We start from the raw sequence: 19,696 nt of genomic DNA on the forward strand, positions 1-19,696 counted from the left end.
GAAGCCTTTGTATGACTTTGTCACTCTCCCACTCAGGACCCTTTAGTACTACATAGTTAGAGTGCTAGCTAGGTGTGTGTGTAACATTCTAGAAAACAGAACTACCTTGTCTGTTAACCTACAACATCAATGAAACCATGTAAATTCGACAAGCCCTTGCAAATTTTTTTTAATTCAGATACTAGTTTAAGTAACATTAGATTTATTAAGGAAAGGCGCATCCTTTGGGAAACATTAAATATGTATCATAAATATTTACTATTTGACAGAATTACATGTAAATTTTAATATTTTAAAATTTCAAAATATAGGAAAAACACCCCAAATCTAAATTGTCTTACCTTGTCTGATATGATTCAATGTATATAATTAAACTAAAAATTTATATCTCGCATCTTATTGTGAAAAGCATTTAGAAGTCTAATAGTCTTCATCAGGAAATCTTATTTGGGTACCTAATTTGTATATTTTTATCAACGGAATGCAACTAAATAATTGAAAAGCTGAATTAAAGCTCTTTTTCTATCCAGTGTTCCCACTGTCTAATTTCCTTAGTTGTTCATTTATTAATCTGTCTAAGGATTTAAATCATTTAGGGATTATATGAGGGACCAAAATATAACACTGATTCTATTCTGACCCAGGATCATGAGTCTGCCTATATTTTCTACCTGGCTGGATACACTGTTTCTTCTTTGTTTGTTTATTTTAAACAACTTTGTCTTTAAAAAGAAAGGGATATTATGAAAGGCAGTTTGATGTATTGCCCTGCCTTTAGGAACTGTCCATACTTCTGAAAACTCTAAATACTTTGTGAGCACCCAGTGACTTGAGAGACTGTTGGTGAACTGAGAGCTTGAGGTTTTTCAGAACCTTCTCTCTCGGTCAGAATAAGCCGTCCAGCCTTATACCCACTCATGTAATCGCTTCTCTTTGGCTTCTTGTGCCTGCATGTGCTGTGTTCATTTGTTCCATAGGAAAGAATGCTGTAGTATTCCAGAAAATGACTAGGCTACATTAAAATTAAAATCCGTCTCAACTTAGTATATATCAGACCGAAAAGCAACTGAGCTCACCATCCTAATACCTTGCCACAGTCCTCGATTTAATACTATTACTCATTTACTCCTAAATGATTTTACAATTGTTTTATATAACTTTCAATTACATTAAGTATTATCATAAAGTGCACCTTCCCATTAAGGTACAGTTTATGTACCTTCCTCTTCTCCCCACCAGCGCATCGCCCCAGGGGGGCCTCCCCTTCCAGGCTCCTTTGAGACCCACCTTGTGTGATGGAGCCCAGGCTGCCTTCTGCAGAGCAGGGATTCGCCCGCGGCGGCTGCCCGGCGATCCCAGACACGCGTGAGAATTTGTGTTGCTGATTTTATGTCAGAGAGTTTACAACACTTTCTCATCTCGCACCCACGTTTCATAAATGTTGAATCTTTATGTTCTGTATCTCTCAGTGAGAAAGCAGTATTTTCCCATAAAAGTAAAACATTGCAGATCACTTATAAAACTATTTATTTTAAGCATATTTTCTGTATTCCTCCAGCAATACAGGAAAATGGAGATTTAGGATGTGATTGAAAGCAGGCTTATAAAGCTTCCAGGACCCAGGGCAATACTGACAGCCAGTGGACAATCAGACTGTGTGGCACTTATCAGCAATCCCTGGGGTGACAGCTGTGGTGGGGGGTGGGGTGGGGGGTGGACAGGGCTTCAGGTGCCACAAATAAGAAAACTCAAATACATCACTGGCCGGTACTAGTGAACTCAGCATACTGAAAAATAAAGTACTTTATTAACCAAAATACTTATTAACAACATGATTTTACTTTATTTTAGAACCAATATTATATTATTCTTAAAATAACTTTTAAATATTTTAAATAAAATAAAATATCACATAGATCTTTATTAAATAATATAATGAACCAATTCCTTAAATGATCAAATAGAATTAAATTTATTAATATTTTATCTTACTATTCATAGATTTTATTTTATTAATAAAATAACAGTAAGTACTGCTGAATAAAAATATTCCACTCTGCTGAGCTATAAACAGATTTTCTCTTGTTTAACACTCAAGCGGTCCTATGAGCTTGAGATTTTAATTGGCCATTTCTGCAGGAATCACGCTCATAGACAACATGCAGTCACACTGGTGGACACTGAGACACTCACTGCTACCTGATGTCCCAGTATCCATTCTCTCCTGATCTAGCCCAGGTTTCATGGGTGCACATGGATGCCCAGTTAGAAACCACCATTTCTAGCCTCCTTTGAGGTTAGATGTGGCCAAATCACCAATTTTGTCCCTTGGGATCTGAGCAGAAATGTTTCTGTGACTTGGTCTTTTCTCCCTGCTGTTGTTTGGGGAATGGATTCAAGTGGAGCCCAGCCTTTGAACCCAGAGGAGGGAGTCATAGTTTGTGAAAGTTCATTCATATTTGTGCATTTTTCCAAGCATATGCCATACTTAATTTAAGGTCTAAAAACTGATTACATTGAATGGATCAGTATAATCCACATGTAAAAACCAGGGTGATTACTTTTATTTCACTGGATGCTTTTCTTAATGGAAGCATAAAAATAGATCTTTGCAAGCCTCCCCGGGAACTAACTTGGGAGGGCCATTGGAAATAAGGGAACCGTATCAACTGGAGACCCCGTGTTGATGCTATGAACACCTTGGATTATCCTTCACCCATTCCCATGTGATTTGACTTGTTGATTTGACTAATATAAAATTTGCTATAGTAAGAACAATTTTAATAATATTTTAACCAAATCCAACAACCCTATGAGAAGAAACAGCAAAGATGGAAATGATGAGAATTGGGTTAGCTCTCAATAATGATACTTGAGTAGATAACCAACTTCCAGCTTGGAATCAGCTTCTGAGGTGCTCAAAGTAGCACAGAGAGAATTATAGGACTGGAGATAGTTAAAACATTGTGTTTTTTTGTGTTTAGTATCATGTTGATAATAAAACCATGAGTTAGAGGACTGTTTATAAAGATAGCAATTTATATGCATCCATTGTTTACCAATATATATTATTTATAGGTGCAATTTTATTAGTTGGTTATGTACTTTAGTCCTTGATTTCCTGGAGGAGTGTAATGTTATATAACTTTGCTCATTAGAGTTTGTTCTGCCTGTGTCCTGAGGCTACTCACAGGGGCTGATTCGCTCTTTCAGTTTAAGTCAGTGTATTGAGTCCTTTAAATAGTCAACTTGAATGTGTATGAACATGTACAGAAATGCATCTGCCATATACTGAGTGTTTGTGTGCCCCCAAATTTATCTGTTGATGACCTAACCCCAGTGTGATGGTATTAGCAGGTGGGATATTTGGGAGGTGATTATGTTCTGATGAGGTCATGAGGAGTGGGGTCCCATGATGAGATTAGTGTACTTAATGAGAAAAGGAAGAGACCAGAGTGGCCACCTGTGATCTCTCTCTCCCTCTCCCTCTCCTTCTCCCTCTCCCTCCCTCTCTCTCTCTCTCTCTCTCTCTCTCTCTCTCTCTCTCTCTCTCTCTCTCTCTCACACACACACACACACATCTCATATGTGCATAAAGGAAAGATCCTATGAGGACGCAGTGAAATGGAGGCCATCCACAAGCCAGAAAGAGCTCTCACCAAGAACCAAACCTTCAGCACCTTGATCTTGAACTTCCAGGCTCCAGAATCATGTCTGTTGTTTAAGCCACCCAGTCTGTGGCATTTACTTTTAGCAACCTGAGCTAAGACACTGTCTTCCAAAACACAAAAAGAAGAGCCTCCATCGATGAGACCTGTTTTAAATGAAAGGCCAAAATGACTGACAAGGTTTATTTTATTTTCACTGAAAGCTACTTCATTGTATTAGTTAAAATTTGGTTCCTGTGATAAAATAAAATGTGACCTGTTTAGTCAAGTGATTTCTTCAAGCTTGTGTTTTAACAGCTATCTAATGAGTAAAATGAATAAAAACTACTGAAGTAGCTCAGGGCATGTGTTAGAAGTCAAAGCAATATTCTAAGTGTTCAGGGGATTAAAGACTATTTGGACTCTCAGGTTAAAAATGTAGAAAGCTGGGAAGAGTTTTGCTCCTTCCATTTATATGCAGACAGAAAGATTCTGAACAAATGGCAAGGTAACAGCTTCCTGAAGCCCCTGGGAGACCTGCGAATGCACGCCCGGGAAGGCGCCTGAAACCGGGGAGAGAGGGCGCCTGTGCGGACTCACCTACAGCAACATTAGATGCGGACGATTGAGCTTCCCGACTTCCCGGGCCGGGCAAAATGAAAATGCAGGACCTTTGTGTGCGAAGTATTGAGAATTTCAGGGCAGCGCCTGCAGACAATGAAACCAGGCCCGGGCCGCTCTAAACAGGGGCTCCAGGGACCGCTCAGGTCCCAAGGTCAGGAAGGGGCTCCAGGGACCGCTCAGGTCCCAAGGTCAGGAAGGGGCTCCAGTGACCGCTCAGGTCCCAAGGTCAGGAAGGGGCTCCAGTGACCACTCAAGTCCCAAGGTCAGGAAGGGGCTCCAGGGACCGCTCAGGTCCCAAGGTCAGGAAGGGGCTCCAGTGACCGCTCAGGTCCCAAGGTCAGGAAGGGGCTCCAGTGACCGCTCAGGTCCCAAGGTCAGGAAGGGGCTCCAGTGACCGCTCAGGTCGCAAGGTCAGGAAGGGGCTCCGGTGACTGCTCAGGTCCCAAGGTCAGGAAGGGGCTCCAGTGACCGCTCAGGTCCCAAGGTCAGGAAGGGGCTCCAGTGACTTTTCGGTCCTGAGGCCATGAAGGCAGGGGGGCGGCAGGTGCTGATCAGCCAGGGAAAAGATCAAGCCGAGCGTTTGAAAGGAATTGCTGAAGGCTCCGTGGGGGGCTCAAGAGAGGAAGGCTCCTGGGGGTGACACCTGGGGGGCTGAGGGGCTCTGTGTGCTTGGGGGCCCCCCACCCGCACCACGTGCCCGCAGGAAGGTGGGAGAGAACCCTGAAGCCTCTTTTTAATGGTTCTGTACAGCTCGAGGGACACAGGCACCTGGGCTCCATCGGAACCGCTGCCCATCGCCCCAGTGGCAGCAAGTATTTAACTCTCACGGGGAACAGGACCAAATGTGACACCCGAGGACATGGGTAGAAACCCGCATCCTCTGGAGGAAACAAGCAAAACGAAACAAGCTGCCGGCCAGGATTCTGGCGCAGAGGCCGCGCCTTCCAGGCCGAGGGGAAGTGGCTGCTCAGAGCCGCGCGGAGCCGAGGCCTCGTCGGCAACGCCGGGCCCGCGGCAGATGGGACGTCACGTCCACCGGAAAGGGGGATGCAGAAACCACGACGACGTGGGAAATGGAAAATGCAAAGGGACATGAAATTCATTTTTAAAAATTACTTTATTACCATCTAAATAAAAAACCCCGAACCATCTATTTTATATATATATTTATATATACATATAGCATATGTCATACTGAACTATGTCACAATAATACAAAAGGATGGAGGGAGGAAATGGAAACACACTCTTGTGAGGTCATGTTCTACTGTGAAGTAGTATGATCGTATTTGACTATAGACTCCAAATGATTAACAATATACACTTTAACCATAGGGAAATAGCATGTTTTAAAATTATACAAATAATCGATAATAGAGGAGATACATGTGAGCCCTAAAACTACTTAGTTAACGATATGGAAGAAGAAACATACAGAAGATAAAGAACAGAGGGAAGGCAGCTGGCAAAATGAGAAAGGCGTTCCAACCGTGTCAATAGTCGCATTAAATGTAATTGTTCTCAAGACAACATTTAAAGGAGATTTTCAGTCTTGTAAACTGTAAGGACAACTATATTTCTGTCCCCAAAAAACTGACGTAAACAAAAACACAGGATGAAACTATAGGAATAGAGGGAGATATATCATGTAAACACTAAAGAAAATCACTGTAGACATATAAAGTTCAGACAAGTTAGACTTCAGAACCAAGGGTATTATCAGGAATAAAAGCAATATTATATAATAATAGAGGGATCGTTTTCCATGAAGGCATATGCCATTGGATGTGTATGCAGCTAACAACAGAGCTCAAAATACGTAAGGCAAAACTGATACATCTGAAAGGAGCACTGACAAATACATAATTTCTACTTAAAGATTCTAGTAGTTTTCTCTCACTACTTGAGAGAATACATAGGTGGGATACAAGGTCAATATACAGAAGTCAATCACATATTATGAACAGGCCCTTCATTAAAAAACATACGCATATATCATACAAACATATGAGATGATGTACAGCATCAATAAACATTAGCTAAATGCACATGGAAACCACAGTGAGGTATCAGTAGACACCAAAGATAGTGGTTTAAAAAAAAATCTGCCAATGCAAAATGCTCACAATATTGTAGAGCATCTGGAACTTTTATACGGTACTGGTAGGAAGGCAGACGCTACAGAAGTGTGAGGACCAGTTGCACAGAGTTAATGCACTTACCAATGAACCCGCAATCTCACTTCTAGGTATCTACCCAAATGTGTGGAAAATATATTTTTCCACAAAGACTCATGAGAATGTTTATTGCAACTCTGTAATTACCAAAATCTGGACCTAATCCAGATGTCTGTCAGCAGGTGAGTGGATGAACAAACTGGTGCATCCATGCAGTGAAATAATGCTCGGAATTGAAACGCGTGACGTACAGATTCACAGAACAGCTTGAAAGAGTCCTAAGTGCATTTGGCTTCAGTGAGAGAAGCCAGGTCCCCCATAGGACCTAACGCATATTTCTATTTATATAACCTTTCCCCCGCTCTAATCTCACCTCTAAGAGAGAAAACATTTCTCATGAAGGAATAAAATGAACAGCTAGAGGGTCCAGCATTTTGACTCCCTGAACGTTGCCCACCTATTTTCGGCGTGCTCGCATATGTTGTGATGCTCGGGAGGGTGGAAGGGAGCATATTAAACAGTGGAAATTGTAGTTATAGGTTTGTTTTTACTCTCTGCTGATGGTCATGTTTCAGGCCTCATTCCTGCCCCAGATGATTCAAGGTTGTGTTTTCTTTCTTTGAAGAAAACAACAAAAGTTTGATTGCTAATAGATGACACTGAACCACCAGCTTAGCTAAACAAAACATTGTTTTAAACCTTACTCCTAGCTGGATACTTATGATCATTGAACTACACTCTCTTTACTCGGCCCTTCGACAATCAGTGTTGAATTATTTACCATTTAGTCAGAATCATTAGGTTAGTTAGCAGGATTTAAGGAATGTCATCAAAGTCTTAATATTTCCCAATAAATAAAGTCTAAGGAGACCTTTTAGGATGAGTTATTTTGTTACTCATAAATTAGGCCTCTTGAAAGATAATATTTCAACCCTAAATGGATATATTTCTGTCAGTGAAATAAAAAAATCAACAACCTAATGGCAGGTTTATTATAAATGCTCTAATATCTGTCAGCTCTGAGCAATGAGGAAGCAGGAGTCTGTTTTAAACCCACAACTCTCCTGAGGCTAAAAGTCTTCAATAGCTTACTCAGCTTGAACAATTTATTATTTTGCAACCCACTCCATAAAATGACAAGATTAAATTCTTCAGTCAATATTGCAGTGTTAGATTTTGTCATGAGTGTATCTAATTTAATAAAAACATTGAATGGCCCACTTATCATATAGTTACTGTTCTATATTTTGCATTTGTTGCCACTCTCTCATTTTTCCTTGACATTTGGGACACTAATTAATTCATGATTATGACATATTATCTCCTATAAGTGCCCCTGGTGCTCGGGCAGGTTAAAAAACTGGTCAAATATACACCTACTAATAGCACTTATCCTTGTACGTACGGATATTGTGGGCGATGATGTAGGAATTACCATAGGAAGCGTCTACGGAACAGTTCTGCTGTGATGGATTCTTCTGCATGGGTGCCCAGTTGTGCGTGTTTACACCGCATTTCAAACTCTGTTACGTGCACCATGCTGTGTCCAGGGAATAAAATCCTTCCGAGTGTTAAGTTATAATATCTGACACAGAAACATGGAAATTTGCAATCTGTTTCTATAGCTCTCTGCATTTAGAAAAAATTAAAATTGACTTTCTAGGTATATCTTTATTTAATTGGTGCATTTTTAAAGAGGCATCCTGGAAGATTCTCATCACGTGGTTTGCAGATACTGAAAACTGCTCCTGGGTCCCAGCTAAGCAACAGACCAGATGATAACAAATGGTACCAACTGCGATTTGAGGGGAAAGCCGGATGAGAACCAGCAGTGGCCAACTGCACTGAGGCCTGCCCAGGAACATTCATTTTTGTTAACTCAGTTGATCATGGTTTATTTTGCTTCCCTATTTTTCCATGTTAACTGTAATCTGCTGGGTAAGGAAATTGACTGTTTAGTGTTATAAAATGGGGTGATTTAGGGACTATAAAGACTTGGAATTATTTTCCGAAATGGATTTTCTACTTCAAAGGCGCATTTCCATTATTTCTCATTGAATGCACAAAAGCAGGAAACCGTCTCTCTTGTTATCAAGTGCACACAAACATCCCAGCCGCACTCTTTCCGGACGCTGTAGAAGGAAATCAATAAAAAGAGAGAGAAAATGTCAAACTCTCCTGCCATCAAGATGAAGCACAGCCCTCTTTCAGTGAATATTTAAGTTGTGGCATAAAATGGGTCATAAAAGTTTTGGTGTATTATTTATCTGGAGACAGCTTTCCTGTCCCCTAAACTGCTGCTCTGCTTCGAGTGTCCCGGGCGAGGAAGAGCCAGAGAGGGGCACCGAGAGGAACGGAGGAAGGGTGCTCAGCGCCGCAGACAAACCTCCAAGTCCCTTCTCCGGTCACGCCTCGGTTGCATTGGTTTGGGCGTGACTCTCCAGGCTCCGCCAGGCCTCCCAACCGTGGACTGGTCAGCGGGGTTACAGACCCACCAAAGCTGCAGGTGTCACATCACATGGAAAGTAGCCCCAGCAGTGCATCCGTAAGGCCACTGAGGTTTAGCCATCCCGTGCCCGGCTCAAGGCGTTAACATTCGGATGAATGGTTTTCACCAAATACTATGTCATCTCAAAAACAGTCCTTGTCATCATCAGTTGGCACATCAGAAACTAGAAATGCTACCTTCTAGGGAAGTGGGAGACAATCGTAAGGTCTTCACATGTGTAATTTTCACCTCTCATTTATATTCGTAGGGATTGGTTATGTCAGGACTGATAAAACCACACCCATCTTTCTTCATGTCTTTCATATCACAGAGTTTGTAGATTTGAAAAGTACAGATCCATTGCAAAGTCTGAGCATAAACTGAATTAAATGTTTTCATAAGAAGTCCATTTCACTTTCTTGAATCATATGGTCTTGATAAAACAGTGGTATTTTAGAAATGAAAGATTAGTCATACGTTCAATGCCATATGTGAAATTTGCCTGAAGGTCCAGATGTTTTTAAATGGAATTAATTTAAATATAGATGTTGTCTCTTAATGGAACGTTAGCAAGAGTTCTACTCTATGTCTTGTGAGGCCAATGAAATATCTAATATTAAACCTCTTTTAGTATAGACAGATAGGTAGATGGATAGGTGAATAAATAGATAGAGTAGGATACTATAGGATCCCTTAGAATTATAAAGAAAATTATTGTTTCAAGTACATAGTTAACTTATTTAAATTTTCAACTTAACTTTACCCTTTTTCAAAATGAGAAGAAAACAAAGCATTAAAAATTAAATAAAAAAATGTATTTCAATTGGTTTGAATCAAAGAGAGGTGTGTCTTTACTTTGAAAGATATTTTATATTTAATCATGTAAGTTTAGAACTTTTATGCAATAAGGAAACTAAACTACTAAGCTGCTGTTAACTCCTGAGCAGTTTATTATCAAATTACATTCAATGACTAGATGCCGTTTGATGACACTCAGTGACAGATGCTGACTGGTGGGGCTGCCCTGCAGGGAGCGGAGTGCGTGCTCGGGTGACACTCCTGGCACACCGCTTCCTGTCGGCCGGGTGCGGGAGCAGAGCCAGGCAGGGAAAGGTGTGCCGAGAGCTGTTACGCTTTCATCTTTCCTCATTATCCATTTCATATTTATCAATGACTGTGTCAAAAAAATTCAGAAAGTCGCAAAATTAGAAAAAAAAGAATGCCCGAATATTGATAAAATGTTATATAAACAACTGGAAAGAAAAATTGATTTTGCCATCTAAAACTCATGGCTTCATCAAAATAAATTCACAGGTACAAAGCATATCCAATTTAGTTTACAATTTAAAAATCTCATTTTGAGCCGGCCCGGTGTGGCTCAGCGGTTGAGCATCGACAAAGGATCCCGGAGATCGCGGTTCGAGTCCCGCTTGGGGCACAGGCCCGAGTTGTGGGCTCGATCCCCAGCGGGGGGCGTGCAGGAGGCAGCCGATCAATGACTCTCATCATTGATGTTTCCATCTCTCTCTCTCCCTCTCCCTTCCTCTCTCTGAAATCAATAAAGATATATTTTGTTTAAAAAATCTCATTTGAGGGAGGTAAGAAATTGATAAATCTTCATAACATTTTCAGGAGTGTAAGTAAATTCCCTCTTGAGCCAACATTGATGGTTTCGTTAACGATATGCCCATCCTTTATCTTTCCCGTTTCCTTTTTAATTCCTTTTTATCCCAGGTTTTGCTATTGCCTTGCCTGAGAGAACTGTAGACATATTTAAAAGATCAAAATAAAGGAATCAATTTTGTTGTTGAAAAGAATCAGTTACTAAGAAGTTTAAAAAGAAAGACGAAAGTTCTTTTTTTAAAAAATATATTTTTATTGATTTCAGAGAGAGGAAGGGAGAGAGATAGAAACATCAATGAGGAGAGCCATTGATTGGCTGCAGCCTGCAACCTGGGCCTGTGCCCTGACCGGGAATCCAACCCCGATCTCCTGGGTCCTAGGTCGATGCTCAACCACTGAGCCACACCCAGCCAGGCGACTAAAGTTCTATATCAGTAGGATTGGTGGTTTGCTTTTGGAAGTTTGTGGACAGTCAAAATAAAGACTGGGGAAGGAAAGGATTCCTGGTTTTTTCAGTTATTTGTCTACGCAGTCATTGAAAAACATTCATTGGCCGCTACACTACGGCCTACTTTGAGCTACACATATAAAAATAAAAAGCTGTGACATTATCTAATGAAGGTGACAAACAGTTAATGGTTGTAGACTCATATAAGGGCACTGACCCCATTCATGAGGGCTTCACCCTCATGACCTGATCACCTCCCAAAGACCCCACCTCCAAATATCATTACATTGGAATTAGGTTTTAACATGAATTTGGGGAAGGGATACACAAACATTCAGTCTATAATAAGGGACTATAGCAAGCTCTGAATAGTCTCTGTTCTCTTTGTTTCCACAAAACTAAACATGAAACGTAGGTAAGTACTAGATACAGTATATGGCAGGATAATTGAAAAAAAGCATATTTATGTATTATTTTTTAACATGCACTACTATCTATTTTCTTGCAGTTATTTTGGTATGCCAGTGCTAGATTTTTGGCAGAGTATATCCCTACAAGTGAATTTTCTGAATTGTAGGGAATGTAATATTCAATTAACGCAAAATAGCATGAAATTGTTTCCCAAATGGCAATACCGATGTACTCTCCCAACTGGCAGATGACAGGCACTCTTGATAACGCACCCTATATTCAACCCTTGGTCTTGTCTAACATTTTAATTTTCACCAGTCTATTGAGTATTCAACATTTCGCTGCAATGTTTGCATTTCCCTGATTTACTATGATGAAGGTTAGAATGTGTGTGTCTATTAATCTGACCAGGGATAAAGGCTGGAAGAAAACTGTGTGTCATTGTTGGGAGGCAGGAAGGAGATGCCATCTCTGGTAAACTGGGGATCTTGCCATGGCCTTGCACTGTCCTAGGTTCATAAAAACTTTCCTTCTAAATATATTATTTAGGTTATCTTGTAAAGAAGCTTACAGTTTCCCCCAGAAAACGACTTCTGCATGAAAAAAAGTTTGGAATAAGACACTCTTATTGTGCCCCGCTACACGGTGCTCTATAAATCTCTCTGGATTGAACAATTGCCCAAGACATCCTAAGATGAACCCAAGTAGAATCCCTTCCAGCTACTTTGTGCCTCCAGACGAAAATAACATTTTCAACCCCAAACTGACTCCTTTGCTAGTCCCCCTGCCCCACAATGGAAAACGAAGTTATCCTGGACGCTGGTATACCTTTCACCCCTTCATTCATTAACATCAGAGGCTGCCAGTTTTGCCTGCCGAATGTTTCTATAGTTCAGTGGTTCTCAGAGGGTGCTCCACGGTCACTGGGTTTCTCTAAGACCCTTTCAGAGCTTCCCCAAGGTCCAGATGATTTCATAGTAACATTAAGAGGTTATTCCTCTTTTCGCTGTGTTACCATTAGCACTTTCGACAGAAGCAATGACGGGCAGAACTGCTGGGACCCTCACACACGTCAAGATGATGGCTCCAAACCTGCAGCGTAGCAGACGGCATTGGGTTCTTCATTCTCACACCCTCACTCATGGATGCTCTTCCTGCCCTGAGCGGGTTGGGCATCGCCCCGTGCACCCAAAGGTGGCTGGTTCAGGTCCCGGCCGGGGCACAGGTGCAGGTCCAGCCTCCGTCCCGGGACGGGCTGAGCAGGAGGCAGCTAGTTGATGGTTCACTCTCACATCCATGTTTCTCTTTCTCGCCTTCTCTCTTTCCCTAGCTCTTCCTCTCTTTCTAAAAATCAATTTTAAAAAGGATATCTTTTTTAAAGCAGTAACAAACATCAATCTTAGTAAACCTTGACTCTTAAGAGAATGATTTTTTTTTTTTTAAATATTCTGTATGGCAAAATGGGAAATATGCAGAAGTTACTTCTGTGGTATACAGAAGCACTTAAGGGATTATTTGAGTTTTGAACTAAAGTAGTTAAAGAAAAAACAAAGTGGATTCATTTGTTTAAGAAGCTTGTTAAAATTCAGGGATGTGGCAAAGTATACATTTTTTGTTGTTTTTTAGAAAACAGCAAAAGCAAATAGAAACTCCAGGGAAAAACAGAAAATGTGTAATAAAGTCTTAGCACAAATATGAGGGAAGCTGAAATGTGGAATGATTTTTACATGACTTAGGCAATTTATATATTTCAATAAAAAGAAAAGTCATTTGAAGAAAAGGAGTATTTTGCTTTCCTGTGGAACTGATTCCTCTCTGTTTTCACATCGAGCTTCTCGAATCTTAATGCCTAGCGATTAGTTTATTTCTTTCCTTGAGAAGGTGAAGTCAGGCACATTTGTGATTTGTGAGAAATTACGGCCCAAAAGTTAAGAAAAAGATCTCAAGGTGCAGAAGGCCTGAGCTTGACCCCTAGACTCTTCTTAAACATCTGACACTGCCAAATAACATAAAGCACTTGCACCTCGGTGTCCTCATCTGTAAAAAGGGCACGTTATCTCTACCTACCTCAGAGGATCAGTGTGAGGATTCATTTCCATGTTGCTCTTTGGAGGGTGCCTGGCCCTGAGTAAGGATGCTCTAAGTGTCAGATATCCTTATTGTTCTGGAGAAAAAAGGTAATTTAAAGTGTATCTGAGGAGATTCAACTATATCATATTGTCCCTGCCCCGTGAACCATGATGGATGGACTTAATAAGGGCTTGGTTTCATTACTTACAAGCTTTCCACCTAATCAAGTTACTCAGTCTCCCTGTGGCTCAATTTTCTCAACTGTAAAATGAGGTTATTATACTACTTTTCTCATAACATTATTATGAGCATTTCATCAATATATGAAAACTCTTAAGACAGTGTCTGGGATCTCATCTATGTGTTACCACTACTCTAACCCAGAACCTAATACAGAGTAGGTGTCCAATAAATATTCGATGGTGAAAGAACTATCGATACCCACAGTGGGAAAGAACTTTTCACATTATAGTCCCATCTTTTGGCTGATAACATAGTTTCAAGACATTTGGTCTTAGGATGAACTGGTTTCATATATGGTCACATTTGTTATTGTTACTATGGATCCATCAGAAAAGTTTGTAAGTATTGAGGAGTTGTCAAGTTCTTGATGGTGGACACAAGTTTTCCAAAATGCTGTTCTCCTTGGAAGCATAGATTTTATCATTGGCAAAAAGTACTGTCGGTTGTTTACCGTGAAGTGACCCACTCACTTCATTCATTTTTTACAAGAGGCCCAGCACGTACCCAACTCTGACGGACCCCGGATTGCCTGTCAGTCTTTCTTTCAAGTACAAATAATGTTCCATGTGAAGAATGGCTGCTTCAGTTGAAAAAAAAAAAAGGATGTTTATTAAAAATACTACTGTCTGAACCAAAAAAGAAACAAAAAAATTAGGAAAACAGATGAGTAAGTGTAAAAATTTTTGTCAGGTAATAATTTGCCACATTCTGATTTTATTTTCTAGCACATGACATAAAATGTTCAGTCTCCAGTCAGCAGGTGAGAATTGTTACCTCAGAATGAAATTTTCCTTTGCTACCCTTATTGTTAAGTGATAATTAATGTTTTAAATCCAGATGGATACCTAAAAATATGACCTACAATACCTTTGTTTCAAGTCATGGAGATAGAAATCTTTATTATGAAAAAAAATCCATTGGTATTTATTTCAAATTTTTATAAGTTGCTTCAAAAATTTAAAAATAGTCTCTGTGATCCTTCACGTATAACCCACTCACCTAAGTTGTCTAGTTAAAAAATATATAAATAAATAGAAAATGGCATTAAGTGAAATTTAAATGAGTATCCTATAAGAGATAAAAAAATAATTTCCCTCTACCTTTCTAATTGTGTGGCTGAGGTTCCACTGTAATTAAACACAGATTAACAGGAGGAAAGCAAACAGTTTAATAACACGTCTGCCTCCTGTACACATGGGAGACACCCAGGAAAACTGAGTAACTGCCCGAAATGGCCGGAGCCACCACCTTAAACACTACCTACAGCTAAAGGCAAAACAAAAATGTTGGGCCTGGTGGGGCCAGTTATGGGAGGTGACCAAGAAAAGCACAGTAAATAAGGGTAAGGTCATTATGCAGATTTAAGTCCCTGACTTCTCCATTGGTCACCAGTGGGGCGTCCTCTGCATACCTGCATGTTGCTGGTGGAAGTGGTATTCTTGGGTGCCGCAGAAACAAGAATTTCCTGAGGCCCCCGGGGGGATGAGGCATTCTGGAAAGCTTTAAGTCTGTAGAATTAAACACCTGGGTTTTCTCCCTCCATCCTGTCAAGGAAAAAGTCCTATTCTGTCTTCAGCAGAGTTAGGATCAAAGCCACTGCCCAGAGTTTCCGCTCCATATTTGCACAGTGCAGTCCAGCGTCTGGCTAGGTTAGCTTGTGTTCCTAGCTGTAGTCCATTGCATGTGGGATCCACATGGCCATGGGCCATGCGGGTTCTAGGGCCACATGGGATGGGATGAGTGTGGGTCCCGGAGCAAGTGAGAAACAGAAGTGTAAGAGCAAGCAAGCGGAACAAGAGAGAGAATTCCTGCTTTTGGGGGGATTTTGACTAGGAGCTTATCCAATGAATCCTTCAGAATTTTGTGTTTGCAGTCGCTCTGCCCCCTTTAGCCAACTATCATTTTCCCAGGTTAGACTGACAGGCAAGAATCTTCCCTCTGTCACCCTGACTTCACTGTGCAGGTATCCATCTTCCCCTCTGTCCAGTCCCTTCCCCCAGGGATCTCCAGGGAATGGACCAGTGGCTCCCTGGGGAGTGTGAAACTGCAGCTTCCAGGTGAAGCTGCCCAGAGGGCCATGCTCTTAATGTCTGGCTTCCCCTTTGCTTTCTTTCTATTATTGATATTGATAACTAGCTAATTACTACAGTAACACATTGATTGGAGTTTCTAGAGGCTTAGTTATCATCTTCTTCTTGGCACAGAGAGAAAGACACCCTTACAAATGGAGATTTCCCTAATGAGTGGAGATGTCTCTTACAAAAGGCTAGTTTCTAGTAGGTTTTCCATTTCTGCAGTGTTTGCAGTTTCTTAAAAACAGTCAGCTCACAATAATCCTTATGGCAAAGAGGCATATTTTAGGGTAACCTATTCTGCTCCCATTCAAGTTAGAGAATAGAGGAGCATCATCAAATAATTGGGTTACTATGATCTATACGCAGGTAAACATGCAGTCCTGTGTTCGTGAATTTATTATTATACGAATTGCTTAGTAAAATGAAGGCCTGAATTTATTAATTTTATTGTATATTATATGTAATATACAATAAAATATAAAATATGTATAAGTGATCATTGTGTTGTTTGATGACAGGTCTTAGCTTCTGGTGTGTAAATCTGATTGCACTAATAACATACTATACTCTAGGGCAGTTTCCTTCTCATTTAATCATCAGACAAATGGGAAGGTAACATGCCATATATAAGGTCAATAGCACTATACTTTTGTCCTTAGTCACAGACTGATGTTCTAATATTCATTCAGCTCTCTTGAAAATATTTTCTTGGTACACAAAGGTGAATCAATTGAAAAAGTAGCTTGTTAATAAAACCATATTAAGATTGCAGTGTATATACGAAAAAAAAATAATGCAATCATTACCATTGCTGATAGACTCTCACTACCACTTCCAAAAACAAGCATTTATTTTCCTAGGCAATGTAACCCCATGGGTATGTATAGTATGAGAGACCGACATTTCTTAGGGGATTCTCAAGAATTACCACCTTCCCTGGAATGTCACTTGACTTAGATATCAGGTCGCTTTTAAAGCACCCCTGTGGCCAGCTCTTCATTTATTTGAATGTAAACCAATGTTAATGTTGCCCCAGGGATCCATAGAGAATAGTGCAATATTTCTCACACTTCAGCATGCATACAAATCAAGTGGAGATCTTGTTAAAATGCAAAAACTGATTCAGTGGGTCTGGAGCTGGGCATAAAATTCCAAATATTTAAACAAACTACTAGGTGATCTCCATCTGGCTGCCAAAGAGCCCAGCTCCTAAGAAGCAGTGCTTCGTTTGCACCCCCCGTGGGCTGCACGTTGCTGTGGACTCTGTATCCCTGTGTCCCACCCTTTCTCCTGGAGCCCTTTTGGCCGCCTTGGGGGTGCTTTTCTGCAATGTGGCGGCTGCCTTTTCACGACGCTGAGACAGTTGTTCTGCTTGTCTCCTTCCTCTTCCTCCAGGTGGAAATTCAGGGACAAAGAGAAATGTGTCCACTGTGGATCCTTTTGCTTTCCTCTCATGCCTCCTCTTTGCGTCTACAGTTCTTTCCAAATTTCTCCAGCCCATGATTGTCCACCTTCTCCCACCACTGCCGCTCCTATTTTTTTCTCTTTTCTTCCTCTCATTTCTGCCCTTTCACTCCCGTTTTGCACCGCCTGTAAGCAGTGGATTCACCTTTTTCTTTCCCGTTTAAGCCACATCTCCCAGGATTTGACTTGACTCAAAATATGTCTCAGTGACACTTTGTATATGAATATGCAGAGTTTTGAAACTCACACACACACACACACACACACACGGCTCCTCAACCTGATTTGAGAAGATTGTGCAACATCCACCAAAGATCATTTCTATTTTCACCCACCCAGACACAACAACTCAACAACTGATGACCAATCTTATTCTGGATTGCCTACTTTTAATTTCTTTTCATGTTAACTTATGACTTGTGTCTTCCTGTTTTGCCCTTCACACCAAGGTTCTAGGGGACTATTACCATGCAGCTCGTTCCATCTGAAGATATTTTTTCCCCAGGTAAACATAATCAGTTGCCAGTGGTTTTAAAATATATATATATATATATATATATATATATATATATATATATATATATATATATATATCGTGCATTTCAGTTGTCAAATGAACTCCAAAAGATTCTAAGGCTTTGGCTACAAATAAATGCTAACTATTTATTCAAGAGTCTTGGAGTTTGCAAACTTGGAGCACAGCTAGGTAAAGGTGTTCGTGTAGGTAGCTAGATATTAATAAGAGAGAAGGGAGCAAAGCGAGTGAGACTTTATCAAGCCTAATCCACGTGGAGGCTGCAGGAGACAAGAAGCTGCTTCGCTAGGAAGGTGCAGCGTCTCTGGGCTCTGTGGGGGACGCAGTGTCCCCTGACCTCGGGCTGTCCTTCATCCAGGGAGCGGACAGGAGGGACCCTGATGGGCCACTATCTGGGCTTATCAAGGGAGAGAACACAGCAAGGAGAAAGTCCTCTGCTGGGCTCCCTCCCAGGTCCCAGGCACTATAACCGCAGCCTAACAAGGCCGCTGGCCCTGGGACGCAGGTTCACGCGTGTGTGTGAAGCTGCCACGAGGGACCAGCTGCCACGCAGGCGCCAGGCGGGCTCCAGGCATGAGCCTGGGGACCCAGGACGGAAACACAGCACCGCTGCAGGGCAGCCGGGAGCAGGGGCTGTGCCAGCCAGCCAGGGGCAGAGTGACCTGCGCTGAGCCCGGGCATGGACTCACCTGGTGGCACAGAGCCTCCGGACGCCGGTCCTTGCTGTGGCCTGGAAGACAGGCTGGACTTCTTCCACAGGGGACAGGTGGAGGCGAGCCACCGGGAACCTGGGGCGGTCTTTCATTCCTGTCCAGTAAGTCCTACCGCTGCATCTCAGCCTCCCATTCACGGGTCCCCAAAATGCTTCTCTTACCACTGGTAGCAATGGAAGGACCCATTGCTACCGGCAACAAAACCCTAGAAGAGCTCCACAGGAGAAAGAAAAGTTAACAGTTCTCATAGGGGAAAGTCCAGGCTGAGAATAGTCAGTCCTAGAGTTTACACGCACCATGGCGACCTCCAACAAGTCACGCCTGCGGTTGTAATCACTAGTGTAAGGCAAAGATGACGGGCAGCCAAGACCCCGATTAGACTGAGTTTTAACACAAAAATGATAGCAAGTCACTTGCTTGATTAGATTACGTTTCATGCAAAGGGAATGGTTTGCTGCTACCATGACTATCATACTTGAGGGGGCCACGTGGCAGGGAACTGGGGGTGGCCTGCAGGAATTGTAGAAAATACCCCAGTTAACTGCCAGCAATAAGAGGAGGACCGCAGTTCTACAAAGGCAAGGATCTGAATTCTGCCACTGTCACTGGGAGCTTGGAAGAGAGCCTAGAGCTGCAGGAAGGAACTCGGGGACATATGCTCACATAAAGTCTCCTGACATCTTGAATGTAGGACCCGGCTAAGCCGTGACCTGCAGAATCTCTGAGATAATAAATGTGCATCGTTCAGGCCACAAAGTTTGGGACTGTTATGCAGCAAAATAAAACTAATACACCAATGCTGAGAACTAACTACCTAGTAATGCAAAATTTTTTAAAACATAGTAAAACAAGAACAAAAATCGCTGAACAATAAAATTTTGATTATAAAAGTATTGGTCAAGGCCTTCATTGAAATACCTGAGAAGCACTGGAGAGAAAAAGATTTTTCTCTTTTCTGTTGGATTAAAAATTCAATCATAGTGTAGCCAGAGGCATTTGTGTAAATTCATGGCAACTGTATGTTTGAACTAGTTTGTTTGACTCTATGGTTATATATGTGTTTCTTTGGGATCAGATTAGGTCAAAAGATACCTTAAGGTGTTCATTTGTCAAAAATAATTCACCTTGCCCTGGTCAGTTTTGCTCAGTGGTTAGAGCGTCGGCCCAGGGACTGAAGG

The sequence above is a fragment of the Miniopterus schreibersii genome (genome assembly GCF_964146895.1).
Source record: "Miniopterus schreibersii genome assembly, chromosome: 10".
Lineage (NCBI taxonomy): Eukaryota > Metazoa > Chordata > Mammalia > Chiroptera > Miniopteridae > Miniopterus > Miniopterus schreibersii.